At 36.8% G+C, this 16,755-nt stretch overlaps 1 pseudogene; it reads right to left on the bottom strand.

The window, feature by feature from the left end:
• Nucleotides 1-514: 514 nt before the first annotated feature.
• LOC109375204 (protein LZIC pseudogene) lies at nucleotides 515-1,098 on the bottom strand (annotated as a pseudogene).
• Nucleotides 1,099-16,755: the final 15,657 nt, after the last annotated feature.

Genomic DNA, 16,755 nt, shown 5'->3' with positions numbered 1-16,755 from the left:
ACCATCCTTGAGTTTCTCAGATAGGCCAAGTCCTTTCGCAACTTAGAGACAAAACTAGGTAAGCACTCTTCTGATACTGAGTATGGTTATCTGCTTTATCTTTTACATTTCATCATGGGGAATCCTTTCCTGACTAATCTCTTTATTTTTTTAAATATTTAAAAAAATTTTTTTTCCACATCTTTTCATTTACTATCAGTACTTGAAAACAAGGAGCCTTAATAAAAAGTCAGAGACACTGTTTTCTGTTCTCTCTTACACAGACAAATGTGATGAATCAAGTCCAGTGAGTCCCTCCATCCCAAGTGCAGGATCCCTTAAGCAGACAGCCTTACACAAAGCACAAGGATGAAGGGCACAAACAGAAGCCTCGAGTATGTTTTTCATTAATAACCTTTTTTTTAGGTGATTAGTGCACTTTATGAATCTCTCGATTTCTTTGCAATGACTCAAAATCTGCAGCAGAAAGATGCCATTTACAAGAAGATTATCACTGTCCCAAGGTTCCACACTATCATTTTTTTTGTTGTTTTTCAACCTCAAAATTTGCCAAAGCAAGAACTTTGTCTCCAGAGCCAAGGTGAGTGGAGACTTTCTGAAACTGGCTAAGGATAGCACCTGCATTTGCTGACAAGAAGGCCTCATCATTTGCATTCAGCTTCTCGCTGAGTTTCTTGAGAGCTGTTAGTGTCTCCACTTTCTGTTGTGTGTACAGGTCTCTTTCCAGCTTTCCTACCATGAGATCTCTATCCATCTCTGCTAACCTTGTTCGAAGCTGACCTGGTTGTTTCTTTGCAAACAGTCTGATGACCTCTGGTGTGTTAAAGGCCTGGCTGATGGCAGCCAGGATAGCCAGTTGCATTCCACTTAGTTCATCTACCAAAGTCATATTTCCAGACATAATTTTCTTCAGTGAATCATTAAATTCACTTACTTGCTCCAGAGTTTCCTTTTCGGTTTCTTCATGTTCATCCGTATGAAGTTCCTCTCTGCATTCCTCCAGATCTCGTAATTGCTGCATTACTCTATTCAACTGCTCGTCTAAATTCTGCTTTAACTTGCTTGTCTCTGTCTTTTCTCTGGAAGCCATTTTAATCTCTGTCTTTCAGCACTCCGAACTCGGCACAGTGTTGACCGGTCTCAAATTGCATAAACCTCCAATTCTTGAAATCCCAAGCGTCATAAACTCGAGGAAAGCGAAATTCTTCACCAGGATTACAAGGAGCTCACAGTTCAAACCACCTGGGGGTGGAGTTGTCTGTGCACACGCCTTGCAGGAAGTTATCACATCCAGAAGCACAGAAAAGATAAGGGCGGAGAGCACACCTTTTCCCTGCTGGAAGCAAGCAGCATTTGGACCTCAACCATCAGGGAGCCGTCAGGGAGCAGCTCCGGCCACTGCCCCAAACCCCAGCTCCACAGAAGAAATTTGAAGCTCCCGCATTTGGGTCCTGAGGGGCGGCTGGGCTCAACTAGGCCCCGGTTGCCACCAGAGGTCGCCATGAACCCGCCAGCCCCCAAACTTTCCCGGCCTTCCCCGACCAGAAAGTAGACAACTTCCTAAGAATCTCGGGGTTCCCTCTCAGCCTCTGTCCACCAGTGCTGACTAATCTCTTTCAAGTGGTGATTAGGAAGCACTCCCTACCAGAGCCCTTCTGATTCCCTTTTTTTAGCTCTTGTCACACAGTCTTAATTGTTTTGTTGTATGTGCTTTTCTGTTCATTGCTTCCCTAGCCTCCACAGCTCCAAGTAGGTAACAACCTCCGCACTCTGGTCAACTGTTATATGCTCAGTGCTCACACAGCGCTTGTGCAAAATAGGCAGCAAGTGACGTGAACGCCCAAGGTGCAGAATGTGTCACTTTATATCATTTTGAAAAGTTGTTTTTTTTTAATAACTATATCCACTAATGGAACTACGTGTTTAAATAGATTTCACATAATTCAAATCAATGAATTTTTAAAAAGTATATAGGCAGTAACCCAATACACTGTATATCTATCAATATATCTATATATCTATATCTATATATATATATACACCTATATACATATCTATTTATCTATCTATCTATATAGGTATATAGATGTATATATGTTTATATAGGTATATATATGTTCAGTGTGCATATATCTATTCAGTGCGTGTGTGTGTGTGTGTGTGTGTGTGTGTGTGTGTGTGTGTATGGCTATCAGATAATTGAATAATGTACTTAAACTACATTGTCTTACATCTCATGAACTTAATTTATATTGAATTATATTTGGATGTTATGTCTTTGGCTTATGTGGAAGGACACCTATTAGTATGACCCACATGAAAACTCTTGGTGTCAGAATTTCATTGAGAACATCATCAAGTTCATCACATTATTTCCTCTGTATTAAGGACCCATGGGTGAAATTTCACTTGTACTTCAGTACCAGGGAAGGTTAGCTTTTCTCTTATAGAATAAATAGATATAAAAGTGTATATAATATACCATATTTTGCTGTGTATAATGCATACTCTTTTCCCCAAATTTGTGAGGAAAAAATAAGGATGCACATTATACATAAGTAGTACTAATTCCATACCTATAAAAATGTTTTTATTATTTTATTTATGCTTATGAGTTAAAAATGTATATCTAGAAATCAATAACAATATCCATATGCAAAATAATTGGGAATATGAAAAAAGGAAATAGAAAAATAAAGACGAGGGGTGGAGAAAAGGATATAAAATTCAAACATTCTACATGATGATTTCTGACTAGAAACTTGTTTTTACATGTATCTTTGCTTAAAATCATAACATCAAAATGCCAGTTTACATAGTACATTTTTTGTGTGTTTTGGGGAAAAAGTTTCATTGTTTAAAAAAATCATTAAAAACAGGTACACCTTTTTAAAAACACTTTTGACAGAAAGTCATTAACTGAACAGTCATTATGTGAAGCCTTAATTAAAATTAAATTCATTTCATTTAATCCTTCAATATGGCATTGTCAAAAAAATATGATTTTAATCATGTGGGGCATTAGCTATTAAGACATTAGTGCTTATATTTTCTTCCTTCTTCCCTCCTTCCAATTCACAGGTTTTGATAACTTTTTTTCCTTATTAAAGCATATTACATTTGCATCTTCTTATATGATTTAAACATTTGCAGTTAGTTAACTTTGATTATAAATATAAATGGATTACTTGCCCATTGAATGGTATTCTCTTGGGGAAAAAAGTGCTATTATAAAATTTAATGCTGAGTTTCTAAGAATGCCATCTACTTTTTCTTTATCAGTGTCTTTAATAATGTTGGATTGGTTGTCTGAGATTCCAATTCTTCTAGCATACTTTCCCCTGTAGAAATTTTATGTCATCTTTCAAACTTCAACCTAATGCAGACTCTTCCAGGAAGTGTAATTCCAGCTAGAATTGATCTCTGCATAGTTATGAACTCTCCTAAAACTTTGTTCCAACCTACACATGATTTTGTGGTTTCTTTTTGATTTTTAAACATTTTGTTATTTTAATCTTCATACATTTTAAGCTTCTTGAAGGTTTCTATTCATTTACCCCATTATAGAATGCTTTCCTGACAAATAAAACTGATTTAAAAAAATATATGTGAAATGAAAAGAGAGGGACCTAAAGAGGAGAAGGAAGACAATGTTTGAGAGTGAAAGAAGAAAGAGAAGCAGGAAGAGAGGGAGGGAGGCAATACTGGAGGAGGGAAGGAAATAAGAAAGGGAAGAAACTTACCCTACAGAGTTAAGAGAAGAGGGGAGGAAAGAGAAGGAAAGAGAACATCTGCTGACATCATCAAAATTATGTCTAGGAAGATGTTTAAATGGATTTACTTTTAATCTGTCTCCCTATTATATATGATGAACATGGAGGACAACTTATAACTTGTGATTTCATATATCAAGTGATTGTTATCAAAACATACTCTTTTTATATTCCCGTTTCTGTCTGGAAGATATTTTTTCCTGGTATTTTCTCTTATGACACAATCTTTTTTTCAAACAAATTAAATACAATTCCAATTCTCTATCATTAAATCATCGTTCCATATATTAATCTTGGATTTGTATTATGATGATAGCCTCGGTAGCCACATTTCTTGCATGAATTACACTACTTCAGAAAACAAACAAACAAAAACATTACTTATAAGCAAATTATTTTATTTCAGATTTATGAGAATTTACAGACAACCAGTGGGAATAGATTACTCTATTTTTATCTAAGCAAATTTCTATAAATAGCATAGTCAAAAATGTAAAACTGAAAATGGCTGTTGGTAAACAGTGGAGTGTGTGTCAAGAATGGGAAGGTGGGATATGATGTCTTTTCCTTCAGTCTCTAACAAAGGGCCGTGCTGCACAAATATGGCTATGTTATCGCTTCAGGCCAGCATTCCTTCTCTACCTCAAATTCTGTCATAAGGACATTATGAATGGCATAAGAGCAACTGCAGTAGCTTAACACTCACTGATTTGTTCACACTATACTGCTGTTTAAAAGCAAAAATATGTAGGAATATGTGGGTAATGACCATCTTCTACCTTCAGAGACACAGTTTTCTCCAGTATGATTAAAAACTAGTATTACTAAAAAGGAGAAGAAATCACCCAAGGTATGGTTTATGAGGTCAGACTATTAAGTCCATGAACTTATCCTAGAAAAAGTTCTACACACCTCATTGCTAAATATCATTATGGTCACCTTCAAAGTACTCCCCTTGGGAAGCTATGTACTGACACCAGCGCCTGGTCCACCCTTCAAAGCAATTTTGGAACTCTTTTCCCGGAATGGCCATCAGAGTTGTCGTCGTGAGTGTCATCAAATGTCTTCCTTTCAGTATTTCCTGTATCTTTGGTTAAGAAAGAAGTCATTGGGGGCCAGATCAGGTGAGTAGGGAGGGTGTTCCAANTTGGGGGCCAGATCAGGTGAGTAGGGAGGGTGTTCCAATACAGTTATTTGTTTACTGGCTAAAAACTCCCTCACAGATAGTGCTGTGTGAGCTGGAGCATTGTCATGATGCAAGAGCCATGAATTATTGATGGAAAATTCATGTTGTTTTCGTCTAACTTTTTCTTGCGGCCTTTTTAGCACTTCCAAATAGTAAATTTGGTTAACTATTTGTCTAGTTGGTAAAAGTTCATAATGAATAATCCCTTTGATATCAAAAAAGGTTAGAAGCATCGTTGCAACAAGTTTGCAAACTTAATTATAAGGCCTGGTATGTTATTTATACAAGAAAATCTAACATTAAGAAAATATTTTGCACATTTTAGTAATCTACATATCATATCAAAAACCTTTCGGGAAATCTTTATACCAGTTCTTTCTTTTAATTAACTCACTTTTTAAACTTAAATCACTTATCTAAAAGAAAACTTTGTATCACTGGCACAGGTCACTAATGATAAGTGAGCTAATATTTGTAAAGCACTTAAAATTGTGCTTGAAAGTCTTCTAGCACAATAAACAAATGTACAAATGAATGTACCCAAAATAATGTTATAGAAAGCAAGTGATTTTATTAAAATATAGCTAGATGGCATTTTCTGCTGATGGCTTTTAGCCTGAGATCTAGTCTCACTTAGATGAAACTGAATTTTTTAAGGTGGTAAAGACAGTAACACCAAACTATATTTCCTTTTATAAACATGAAGGATACAAAATTTAAAATAGCTTTACCTTGCAAAACATGAGTCAATGTTATCTAATTTGGGATGTGCAAATAATAGTCTTTCTGTACTTTGGAAAGTATCATTTGAAAAGATATAATGAACAGGCTTCATAATATCTACAAACCTTAGGAAATCGAATGCAATATATATGCAAAGGGTGTCCATAGTTTATTTTTCCATATACTCTATAGGGTTTGTGACCCAACAAAGATTAAGAACTGCCTTACATAAACAAATATTCCAATGCCAAAGATATTGAGATAATGTGATTTATCTCTGGAATGGGGATGTATATAATGAAATCAACTAAGTCTGGGCTTTTAAAAAGATATCAGATATCCAATTTAGAGCAGAACATTATGTATTAGAGCATACTGCTGAACTGCAAAAAAGTGATGAAGAAGGCAGGGATTGGTTTGACGTCTTGGCTGGATCACACTAAGCTCTCAGTACGGCTGCGGCCCTTAGCTCTCTAAGTTTCAGTTTAATCATGTGCTTTTAACAGGTTGTTGTCAGTATTAAATGAAGTAAAAAATATGAGAGTCCGAGCTTACCGGGAAGTGTCTGGTGCATGTCAAACATACTAAAAGTGGTAGCTATTAAGTCTTTGTGATATTGTGATTTATAATAAGTATATATTTGGTCTTAGTCTTGTTTCTGGCACAAGCTAAAACACTTGGAATTTCTGAAGTGAAGAGAATCATAAAAGTGTCTTTTGTTACGTTAAAGAGGTGATTTTTAGAATTCTCTTAAGTCACCTAAGAACGGGGGCTGGTAACCAGAGGATCAACCATGTGATTAGAGGGTTGTAACGTTCAATCCCACCCTCCTGACATCCAGGGAGGGGCTAGGAGCTGGCGGTTGAATCAATCTCCAACGGCCAATGATTTACTCAATCACACCTCCATAAAAACCTCAAAGGACAGGGCCGGCCGAGTGGCGCGATGGTTAAGAACTCGCTTGGGATGCCAGAGGGCCCCGGTTCGGATCCCACATATGAGGGCCAGTGACACTGCCCTCCACAGCTAAGATGCTGAACAACAGCTCAACCTGGAGCTGGGCTGCCGTGAGTCGCCGGCAACGGCGTGGGCTGCAGTCCCTGTGGCAGTGGATTGCCATGGGCTACCGTGAGCGGCCAGCAGCCGCAGTGAGCGGCCGTCCAGAAGCCAGCGACTGATCTGCCTCACCAGAGAAGAGCGCAATGATGGTGCCAACTTGGGCCAGTGAAGCAACATCCTCCACAACTAGACTGAAGAACAAAACGACAGCAACTTGTCTGTTCCCCTTTCCCCAATTCCCCAGCACTGTTCCCATCCCCCCAATTCCCCAATAAAAAAATCTAAAAAAAAACAAACAAACAAAAAAAACCCTCAAAGGACAGAGTTGGAGAGTTTCTGGGTTGATGAACACATGGAGGTGCTGGGAGAGTGACTCTTCTAGAGAGGACATGGAAGCGGTGCCCTCTCCCCATGACTTGCCCTATGCATATCTTCCATATGGCTGTTCCTGAGTTATATCTTTTATAATAAATCAGTAATCTAGTAAGTAAAATGTTTCTCTGCATTCTGTGACCTGCTCTAGCAAATTACTTGAACCCAAGGAGGTGGCTTAGGAAACTGATGTATAACTACTTAGTCTGAAGTACAGGTGACAACCTGGACTTAGCAACTGGCATCTGAAGTCCAAGAAGGGGTTGTTGGGACCTCTGATCTAGAACAAAGGTTGGCCAGAAGCAGAGGGAACAACATGGGCTTGTGACTGGTGTCTGAAGTGGGGGACAGTCTTCAAGGATTGAACCCTTACGCTGTAAAATCTGATGCTATTCGAGGTAGATAGTGTCACAATTGAGGTGAACTGTAGGACACCCAGCTGGTGTCCTGAGAATTGCTTCATGTTGTGGGGACTGGAATCGATACTAGAACCTATTGAGTCCTGCTCAATATTACACACTGGATACCCATATTTATAAGGTAGAATGTAGTAGGCAATGGAAAGAAGGAAAAAGGGTAACATAATTAAAGGAGGCCTGCTGGGAACTGCAGCCAACTGCAGCATGTTTTCATTTGGAAGTCAATATGTGTCAGACAGGTGATTCCCAGCATAGGCGGGACATTCCTTCCTGAGCAGCATACTGGTGTGTCCTGGTAAGCTGCAAACATTTGGTTTTTTTTAACATGTATGGTAAACATATGTGTGCTATTATAAATAGAGGTTTAGTTTCAAAGTATGATATTTAAAGCAGAGCTTAAATAGAAACATTGTGCATATTTGAGCTCCTATCACTGTGAAAAGAATTTTTTTTTCCTGCAGAAAAATGGGGAAGAGACGGCAGACTGATGGATTATGAAGTTCAACAGACACTGATTGAGCCACTAGTACACCCAGGTTCTGTACTCATTTAAATTTGGAGCAAAAAGTACAGTCCCTCTCCTTAAAGTTCTCTTTGCCTTGGGGGAAAGGCCAGAGGAAACAGGTAACTTTGTCATTGTAGTGATTGTGCTGTGACAGGGGAACGTGCAGAAGGTAAAAGAACAGGAATATTCTCTTCCCCCCACCTGGTTTTATTTCTCTTCACCTTACCTTTCTTTGTTATACCTTATACATTTATTTGTTTCTCATGACTGCCAACTCCCCTCCTCCCCCACACACAACACACACACACACACACACACACACACACACACACACACACACACATGCTAAATTGTAAGCTCTATGAGATCATGGACTTCATATGCTGTACCTCCAGAGGATATGACAGGGGGTAGCATATAGAAGACACTCAATAAATACTGAAGCAGTGGTTTAAATAAATATAAATATAAATAGTTTAAGCCCACTTATTTTTAACATTCATGTTTTTTTTCTGATATATCCATTTCATATCAGATAAGGTTGTGTGGCTTACCTGATTGAAATTATGGATAAACTTGGCATGTTGGGATCATTTAGTAGTTCATTCTAAAAACTACTGCAACGATTTCTCTCCTGGTTTTGCAATTTGTTATTACCATACCTCCATCAAGCGGTGGTCTATTTTTCCTCCCCTTGTGTCTGGTCTAAATCTGTAACTATTTTAACCAGAAAATGGGGTGAAAATGCCATTCTGGAACTTCAGAGTTCAGTTATTAGTAGTTTGTTTTTTGTACACTAGAGGAAGTAAGCCACCAGCTAAACAGGGTCTGGCTAAACTAAGACTCCCACACAGGGAGGAAAACAAAACTAGCTACAAAGAGTGGCTGTGTGGGGAGAAAGAGTCAAATGACCATCCAGCCATCTCAGCTGGGATTCAGACATGTTAGGAGAGAGCCATCTTGGATGTTATAATTCTAGCAGGTGCTATTTGGATCTGAGAAAATCTTTCTTCATTGAGTTCCATCCCAATTGAAGATTTGTGAACAAATAAGTGTTATTTTAAGCTGTTAAATATTGGGATGATGTATTATGCAGCCAAAGATAATTAAAGCACCTCAACTTCATACACACACTAACACCCACATGCACACTTTTTTTCCCCCTCTTCAGTAATATTGGGTTGTCAGAAAAGTCATGACACATTTTTGCAATGAAAAAGAAAAAATATGTCATGACTTTTCCGACAACCCAATACTTGCAGAGAAGAAACAAACATTCTGGGGTTTTGTTTTCGTTTTTTTCTTTCAAGAGGAAAGTCTGTTAATTGGAATGATTAGAAAATGCCAGTGGTTGTCTGCTAGAAACCACTGCACTCATAGGGTAGGTTATTCTGATGAATTCTGGAGTGCTTTTAGCAAGCCCATTTTTTTCCACTAAGCTCCTTTCTCTAGTTAGCCTTTAATAAAGTTCACAATGCACATTAAGAACAAATCTGTTAATCATTGGCCTATCTCAAACCCCACTATGTTTAGGAGCACATGATTTGTCACCTTGCTTTGGCCTCTGTTGATATCTATAAAATAGTGGACTATCACTAAAGTTCCAAGGTTTCATGAAGTTTTCACCTTGAGTTAAATCACTGATGAATATATACCATATTAAGTGCAACTCCTTTTAAGCAAAAGTACATATCCAGGGGACTATAGTCATACTACCATAGAAACAAAACTATTTTTTATTAGTTTGCTGGGGCTGCCATAACAAAATAGCACTGTCCCTGGGGCTTAAACAACAGAAATTTATTTTCTCACAGTTTTGGGGGCTGGAAGTTCAACATCAAGGTGTCTGAATGTTTGGTGTCTCCTGAGGCTGCTCTTCCTGTCTTGCAGACAACCACATTCTCTTGGGTCCTCACATGGCCTTTTCTTTTTGTATGACCACTGTGGTGTCTTTTCTTCTTCTTATAAGGATGGCAGCCATATGCGATTAGGGCTCCACCCTCATTTAAACTTTATCACCTCTTTAAAGAATGTATCTCCAAATATGGTTATATTCTGGGGTACTAGGGTTTGGAGTTTAATATATGAACTCTGTGTGTGTGTGTGTGTGTGTGTGTGCATGTGTGTGTGTGTGTGTGTGTGGTGGGGGGGTGGCACAATTCAGCCAATAACACAGTTTAGTATGAGCTTCTTGTAGCACAAGCCCTATGGATACACTCTCCTGGGATCTTTACATTAAAAAAAACCCACAATGAGCGGAATTGTCAAATCACACTTACCCCATGGTTCCTCTCATTTGACTGATAATTCAAAAGACAGGGGCAATATCAAAACATGTGGAAAACAGAGAAATCTGAGTTGGTCAATGAAACTCTTTTAGTCCTTTCATCCAGCTTTGGGTTACATTCTGTTTTAGTTTTAACATTTCTAAGTGGAATTGCTAGCACAAAGGAAACCATTTTCTTTATAAAGTGTCTCCTTTGCTATACCTGTTAGTTCTAGAACTGCTATGATATTCTCTAGCTAGAAATACCCACATTAAGTCCATAAATTGAGATTTGTTTTTAATAAGCAATGCAGTTCCACTAATTATAAAGGAATTCCATAAATAAGAGCTCTTTATGCCAGGAAGTATAATTACTGTGTTTGCCATGAGCTCTTGTTAAGATGTTTACAAGCCAGTTTGAATGAGTCATTTTCTTTTCCTGGATATAAAAGTGAGAAGTGCGTTCCACAGCGGCTGCACCAATCTGCATTCCCACCAACAGCGTATGAGGGCTCCTTTACTCCACAGCCTCTCCAACACTTGTTAATATTTGTCTTGTTGATGACAGCCATTCTCACTGGTGAGGTGGTATCTCATTGTGGGTTTTTATTTGCATTTCTCTGATGATTAGTGCTGTTGAGTATTTTCGTATGTCTATTGGCCATTTGTATGTCTTCTTTGGAGAAATGTTTATTCAGGTTCTCTGCCCATTTTTTAATTAGGTTATTTGTTCTTTTGTTGAGCTGTATGAGTTCCTTATATATTTTGGATATTAGCCCCTTATTGGAAGCATTGTGTAAAAAAATCTTCTCCCATTTGGTTGGTTGCCTCTTTGTTTTGTTGGTGGTTTCTTTTGTTGTTAAGATGCTTTTTAGTTTGATATAGTTCCACTCATTTATTTTAGCTTTTACTTTCATTGCCTTTGAAGTCAAATTCATAAAATCCTCTTTGAGCGCAATGTCCAGAAGTTTAGTACCTATGTTTTTTGTTTGTTTATTTGTTTTATGTAGTTTATTGTTTTAGGTCTTATGTTTAGGTCTTTGATCCATTTTTAATTAACTTTGGTACACGATGACAGATAGCAGTGTCGAGGTTCCTCAAAAAATTAAGAATAGAATTACCATATTACCCAGTAATGCCTCTCCTGGGTATCTACTGAAAAAATCTGAAAACATTTATTCATAAAGACATATGTTGGGCCGGCCGAGTGGCTCAGTTGGTTAAGAGCTCGCTCAAGAGTTTGAGCTCTGAGCAACAACTGTTCAAGTCCAGCCCGAGCTGAGCAGCTGCTGAGCTGCCAATAGGTAGCAGGATGGCTCAGCTAAAAAAAAAAAAAAAAAAAAAAAAAAAAGAAGATATATGTACCCCTATATTCACTGCAGCATTATTCACAGTGGCCAAGACATGGAAACAACCAAAGTGTCCTTTGACAGATGACTGAATAAAGAAGATGTGGTACATATACACAATGGAATACTATTCTGCTATGAGAAAAGATGAAATACTGCTATTTGCGACAACATAGATGGATCTTGAGATTATAATGCTAAGCGAAATAAGTCAGACAGAAAAAGTCAAGAACCATATGATTTCACTGATACATGGTAACTGAAACTGAAAACAACAAAGGGAGAAGACAAACAAATGAAGAAACAAAAACTCAGACACAGACAATAGTTTAGTGGTTACCAGAGGGTAAGTGGGGAGCCAGGGTGGTAGATGTGGGTAAAAGGGATCAAATATATGGTGATGGGAGGAGAACTGACTCTGGGTGGTGAACACACAATGTGATATACAGATGATGTATTACAGAATTGTACGCTTGAAACCTATGTAACTTTGCTAAGAATTGTCACCCCAATAAACTTTAATCAAAAAAAAAGTGAGAAGTGGTTTGTAGGCCTGCTTGTAACCCATTCTTTCTCATCTCCAAATTCATATGAGTTATGATATACTTCAGGTTAGAGATGTTTTCACAAACCTTCCACGTAATTACTCATCTTCCCACCCTACACTGATGTTTCTGAACCCTTCTGTATTGGATTGCTCATTTTTATTCTGTTATGTTTTTACAGTTTTTGTTTGTTTGTTTTTGTTTTTTTATGGTGACTAACATTCTAAACCTTGTATTTTAACATCCACATGATACTATTCCATTGTTTATTTGGTGCAAGTCAAGCACTAGGACTTGCAATTCTTTGTCTCCCAGAATCAGACAAATCTCCCAGGTCAGTAGAGAGTGAGATACCCAAAGCAAAGCAATACTTTCAAAAGAGCGGAAGTCACCACTATTGGATGAGAAAATTTTCAGGATGATGATATAGTCAACCGCATTGCTTAAAAGTGTTCTTTCAAGAGTGTTTGCTGACTCTCATTGGCTAAGGATATGTGTAAGCTGTGAGACATGGGAAAACAGACATGGATGGCGTGCCAACCATACTCGTGTAATTTGACTATTTTAGAATCAAGAGCATTATAAATGTTGTTATGGCCTGAACAGAAAGTTGTTAAAAGGAGACAATTGTGTATACCCATGCATATATAAAATAGATATTATTATAATATGAATATTTATTAACATTTTCTCTAATTCGATAGGAAAACCCAAAGTAAACACTTTTCTTTTTGTAAATTGCAAACCTATTGTTATAATGCATTCAGATGCTCTTTTCACAAATGTTTAGAAACCAACAGAACTGATGTAAAATAGTTAATGAGAACACTTGGTAATAAAGGCTAAAGGAAAGATAAGTATAGATGACTGAATAAACATATGACTGGTTTGAAATAACAGAAACATAGGGTTTCAATAAAAATGTACACGTTGCAAGGTGAAGTAGATTTATGAGTGCAAACAATGTTGAAAAAAAGATCATTCAACCTATAGGCCTATGTTTCCTAGACCCAGGCATATAGCATGGGCTAGAAGAAACTAAAATACCCAACATGTGCCCTTCCACATATTACAGCCTAATGAGGAGACAGATTTCCAGAAATAGGTATATAAATATTCATTTCATTATAATTGTGCAAACTATAATACAAATGTAAAATCAAAGCTGATACCATGCTATTTAAATATTAATATATGTTCTTAGATTTCAATTCCCATTTTAAAGTAATGATAATTTGATTGGCAACAGGAAAAGCCTGTAGAAAAAGAGACTTAGAGAAAGTGAAAGTGTGAAAACAAGATACGAAAAGTATCAAAAATTTAAGTTACTATACAAGTTCTATTTAGCGTTTTATATTGACTCAAACTTGAGCCACTGCACGGGAGATGAGATGGGGTTGGATGTGGCACAAATCATCAGGAGGGTTCTTCAGAACACAACAGGATCTGCAGTCTGAGGAGGGTCATTTCCACAAAAAGCAGGTTGGTCGGATATTATTGAATTGACAGATAAATATAAATGGTAACGGGAAAAATGAGGTTTTGTTTGTTTGGGAAACATGCTGAAGTTATTCAATAAATAAACAGCAAACTTGAAATTTTCTAAAGCTATTGACAAATTGCCACAAAAATAATCCAAGCATCTACCCTTTCTTGAATGCTTACTGTATGTTATGTGCTAAGCAAACATTTAATTCTTAGACTAACTCTGGTTAAGAATGATTCCCATTTTTGTAGATGAGGAAACTGGGGCTAAGAGAGATGTCTAACATTTGAGTGACCTCATTTCATCACCTAAAAAATTAGGTGTTGATATGAAAGGGCTCTTCAACCGCTAACATACTAGATTAAATCATATATGTGTGTGTGTGTGTGTGTGTGTGTGTGTGTGTGTGTGTGTGTGTGTATGAAAACTATCAGGTATGAATTGTGAAGAGGATGGAATTTATTCCCTTAAAACCCTTGATTATAACCTAAAAAAGTTCTCAACTAACAGGGAAACAGCCAGCAAAATTTAAGAATATTCATAGTAAAATAATTTGGTAATAACTCTGTAAGATGCTGTTACTTTTTCCCCAGAAATTGAGGCTAATATGAAAAATGTTTAGCTTTCGAGAAGATTCCTGAAAGAAACAGATGCAATAACGAAACTACACAGATGGCGTGGAGGTGTCATAGGAGAGGACAGAATCTGTACGTTGAGATGAGCATAGGAACGATCTCACTATAGGATGAGTTGACATCTGATCTGGACATTGAAGGATGAATAAGAAGATAAATCAAAGAGCAAATTTAAGATCCATCATTTTGCAGTCATGAGCGTCCTCACTCTGGGCCCTGTAGAACATTTAAACCCATTTACTGATTTAGTTTATCTGACTAAAATTCTCTGAAAGCAACAGGTCCCACCACGATATTAATGGAGGGAGAACAGCTAGATAAGGAAGATTGTTGGAGAGCTCAGAAAAATTGTTCTTTCCTGTCATTTCTCTCTTGAACAAATGACAACAGAAGGTTCACAATTAGTGACTGAAATTCAGTCCTTACTTTTATGCTTCTTTTCTCTTTGGCATGCCAGAATTTTTTGCAAAGGATAAAAAAAACATTTTAGATTTTCTTCCCTTGATAGTATCTGAATTCATCAAGCCAGAATTAAAGTTTGATAACTTGATGTCTTACAATGCCAAATTCCCTTGGGGAAGAAAAAGCACTGTGTTTTTGTTGTTGTTTTTTGCCATTCATTGGAAAACAATCATATCACATACACACGCACACACAGACACACACACACAAAATGGTCTCTGAAAGACTTAATTTTAGTGTGTATGTGTGTGTGTGTATGTTCTTAGAAAAAAATGTACACTGTTATTTGAAAGTATGCAATTTTAGTCTTCATAAATAATATCATGATATAGATATGGTGTTATGTTTTACAGTCCACTTCATCTAATATATGTATTCTTACTTCCCCAATATAGCTCTCTTTCACTCTGTTTCTCTCTCTGTCTCTCTGTCTCTGTCTCTCTCTCTCTTGCTACACACACACACATACACACACACACACACACACACACACCCTTATAGATACAAGTTTCTATTCTCACTATTGTTATTTCAATACATTCTTTATAATCTATCCATGTTGCTGTATATATCTATTTCATCACTGCCTGCTACATAATATTGATATGGATACACTGCTATACACTTAATAATATAATGTGTAGCACATATTAGACATTTAATAAATATTTATTATTAAATAAAATTTATATATGTGTGTATGTGTATACACACACACACACACACACACACACACACACACACACACACACACCTTGTTTCCTCGAAAATAAGACCTAGCCAGAAAGTAAGCCATAGCATGATTCCTCTAGGATATGGAGGGCACGCACCCCTCACATGAGTTTTATGACCTATTTCAGGAAGAAGGGTGCCTTTTACACAAACTTCTTAAGCTTAAAATATTCAGTATGCCAAGGTGCCACATTTTGGCACCTAAAAACATGCTACTGCCTATTTTCTGGCTAGGTCTTATTTTTGGGAAACAGGCTAACAGGATACACACACACACACACACACACACACACACACACACATATCAGAGTGGACCAGAAAACAAGAACTAACCACATATTATGTACAAGAAATTCACTTTAAATATAAAAACATAGATTAAAAGTGAAAAGAGATGGAGTAAGGCATTACATATATATATATATATATATATATATATATATATATATATATATATATATTCCCTTCTATGTATTCTACAATGAAATAGCAAACACACTGGCCTACATACAAATTTGTATACAGATAGTGAACATTTCTGTTGACACCTATGAGTAGGATCATCAGTTCAGTTACATTAACTCTATGAAGAATGAATTGAAAACCACAGTGACAAACTAGTATCTAAATTATGTGATAACTGGGCCCATAGAAAGGAAAATTTATGAAATTCACTGCCCCAAGTGAATGCAATTCTGTTTATTATCTTACATACCAACTGTCAGCAGCCTGTGATGTGGAACAGTTTAGATTATTGCTGACATTTTGGAAAATAAACTGATTTGAATGAACTTGAACAAGTTAAACAACACAGCAGCTTGAAATTGCTGAGCAAAAATTGTTTATTTTTTGATAAAACTTTACAAATATTGTTGAAATTTTTGTTAGCTCCTGCTTCTTAGTTTAGTTTTATCTTTGGAGAATTAGAATAGCTGGATGACTTTGACATAAAAATACTGAGTGTAACACTAATATATTAATGTGACTTAAATATTAATACTTAATGTGACTTAAATATACGGCAAAGTATCTATTGATGTGCGTGAACTGTCCTGCTGGGTAAAACTGAGGTAAACTGATATTTATCACTGGATGTTCTGTATTCTGTACGTTAATTCATTCTTTAAAAACAAAAAATAGAATTTGCACTAGAGAAAATATTAAAAAACACTTTGAGAGAATGTAAATTAAAGTTGGGAATACAATCATTTTTGCTATGTGCATACTAACCTAAATATAACTG

This window comes from Hipposideros armiger, unplaced genomic scaffold (assembly GCF_001890085.2).
Source record: "Hipposideros armiger isolate ML-2016 unplaced genomic scaffold, ASM189008v1 scaffold_912, whole genome shotgun sequence".
Lineage (NCBI taxonomy): Eukaryota > Metazoa > Chordata > Mammalia > Chiroptera > Hipposideridae > Hipposideros > Hipposideros armiger.
The sequence above is the reverse complement of the archived record's forward strand: the minus strand, read 5'-3'. Positions and strand labels throughout refer to the sequence as shown.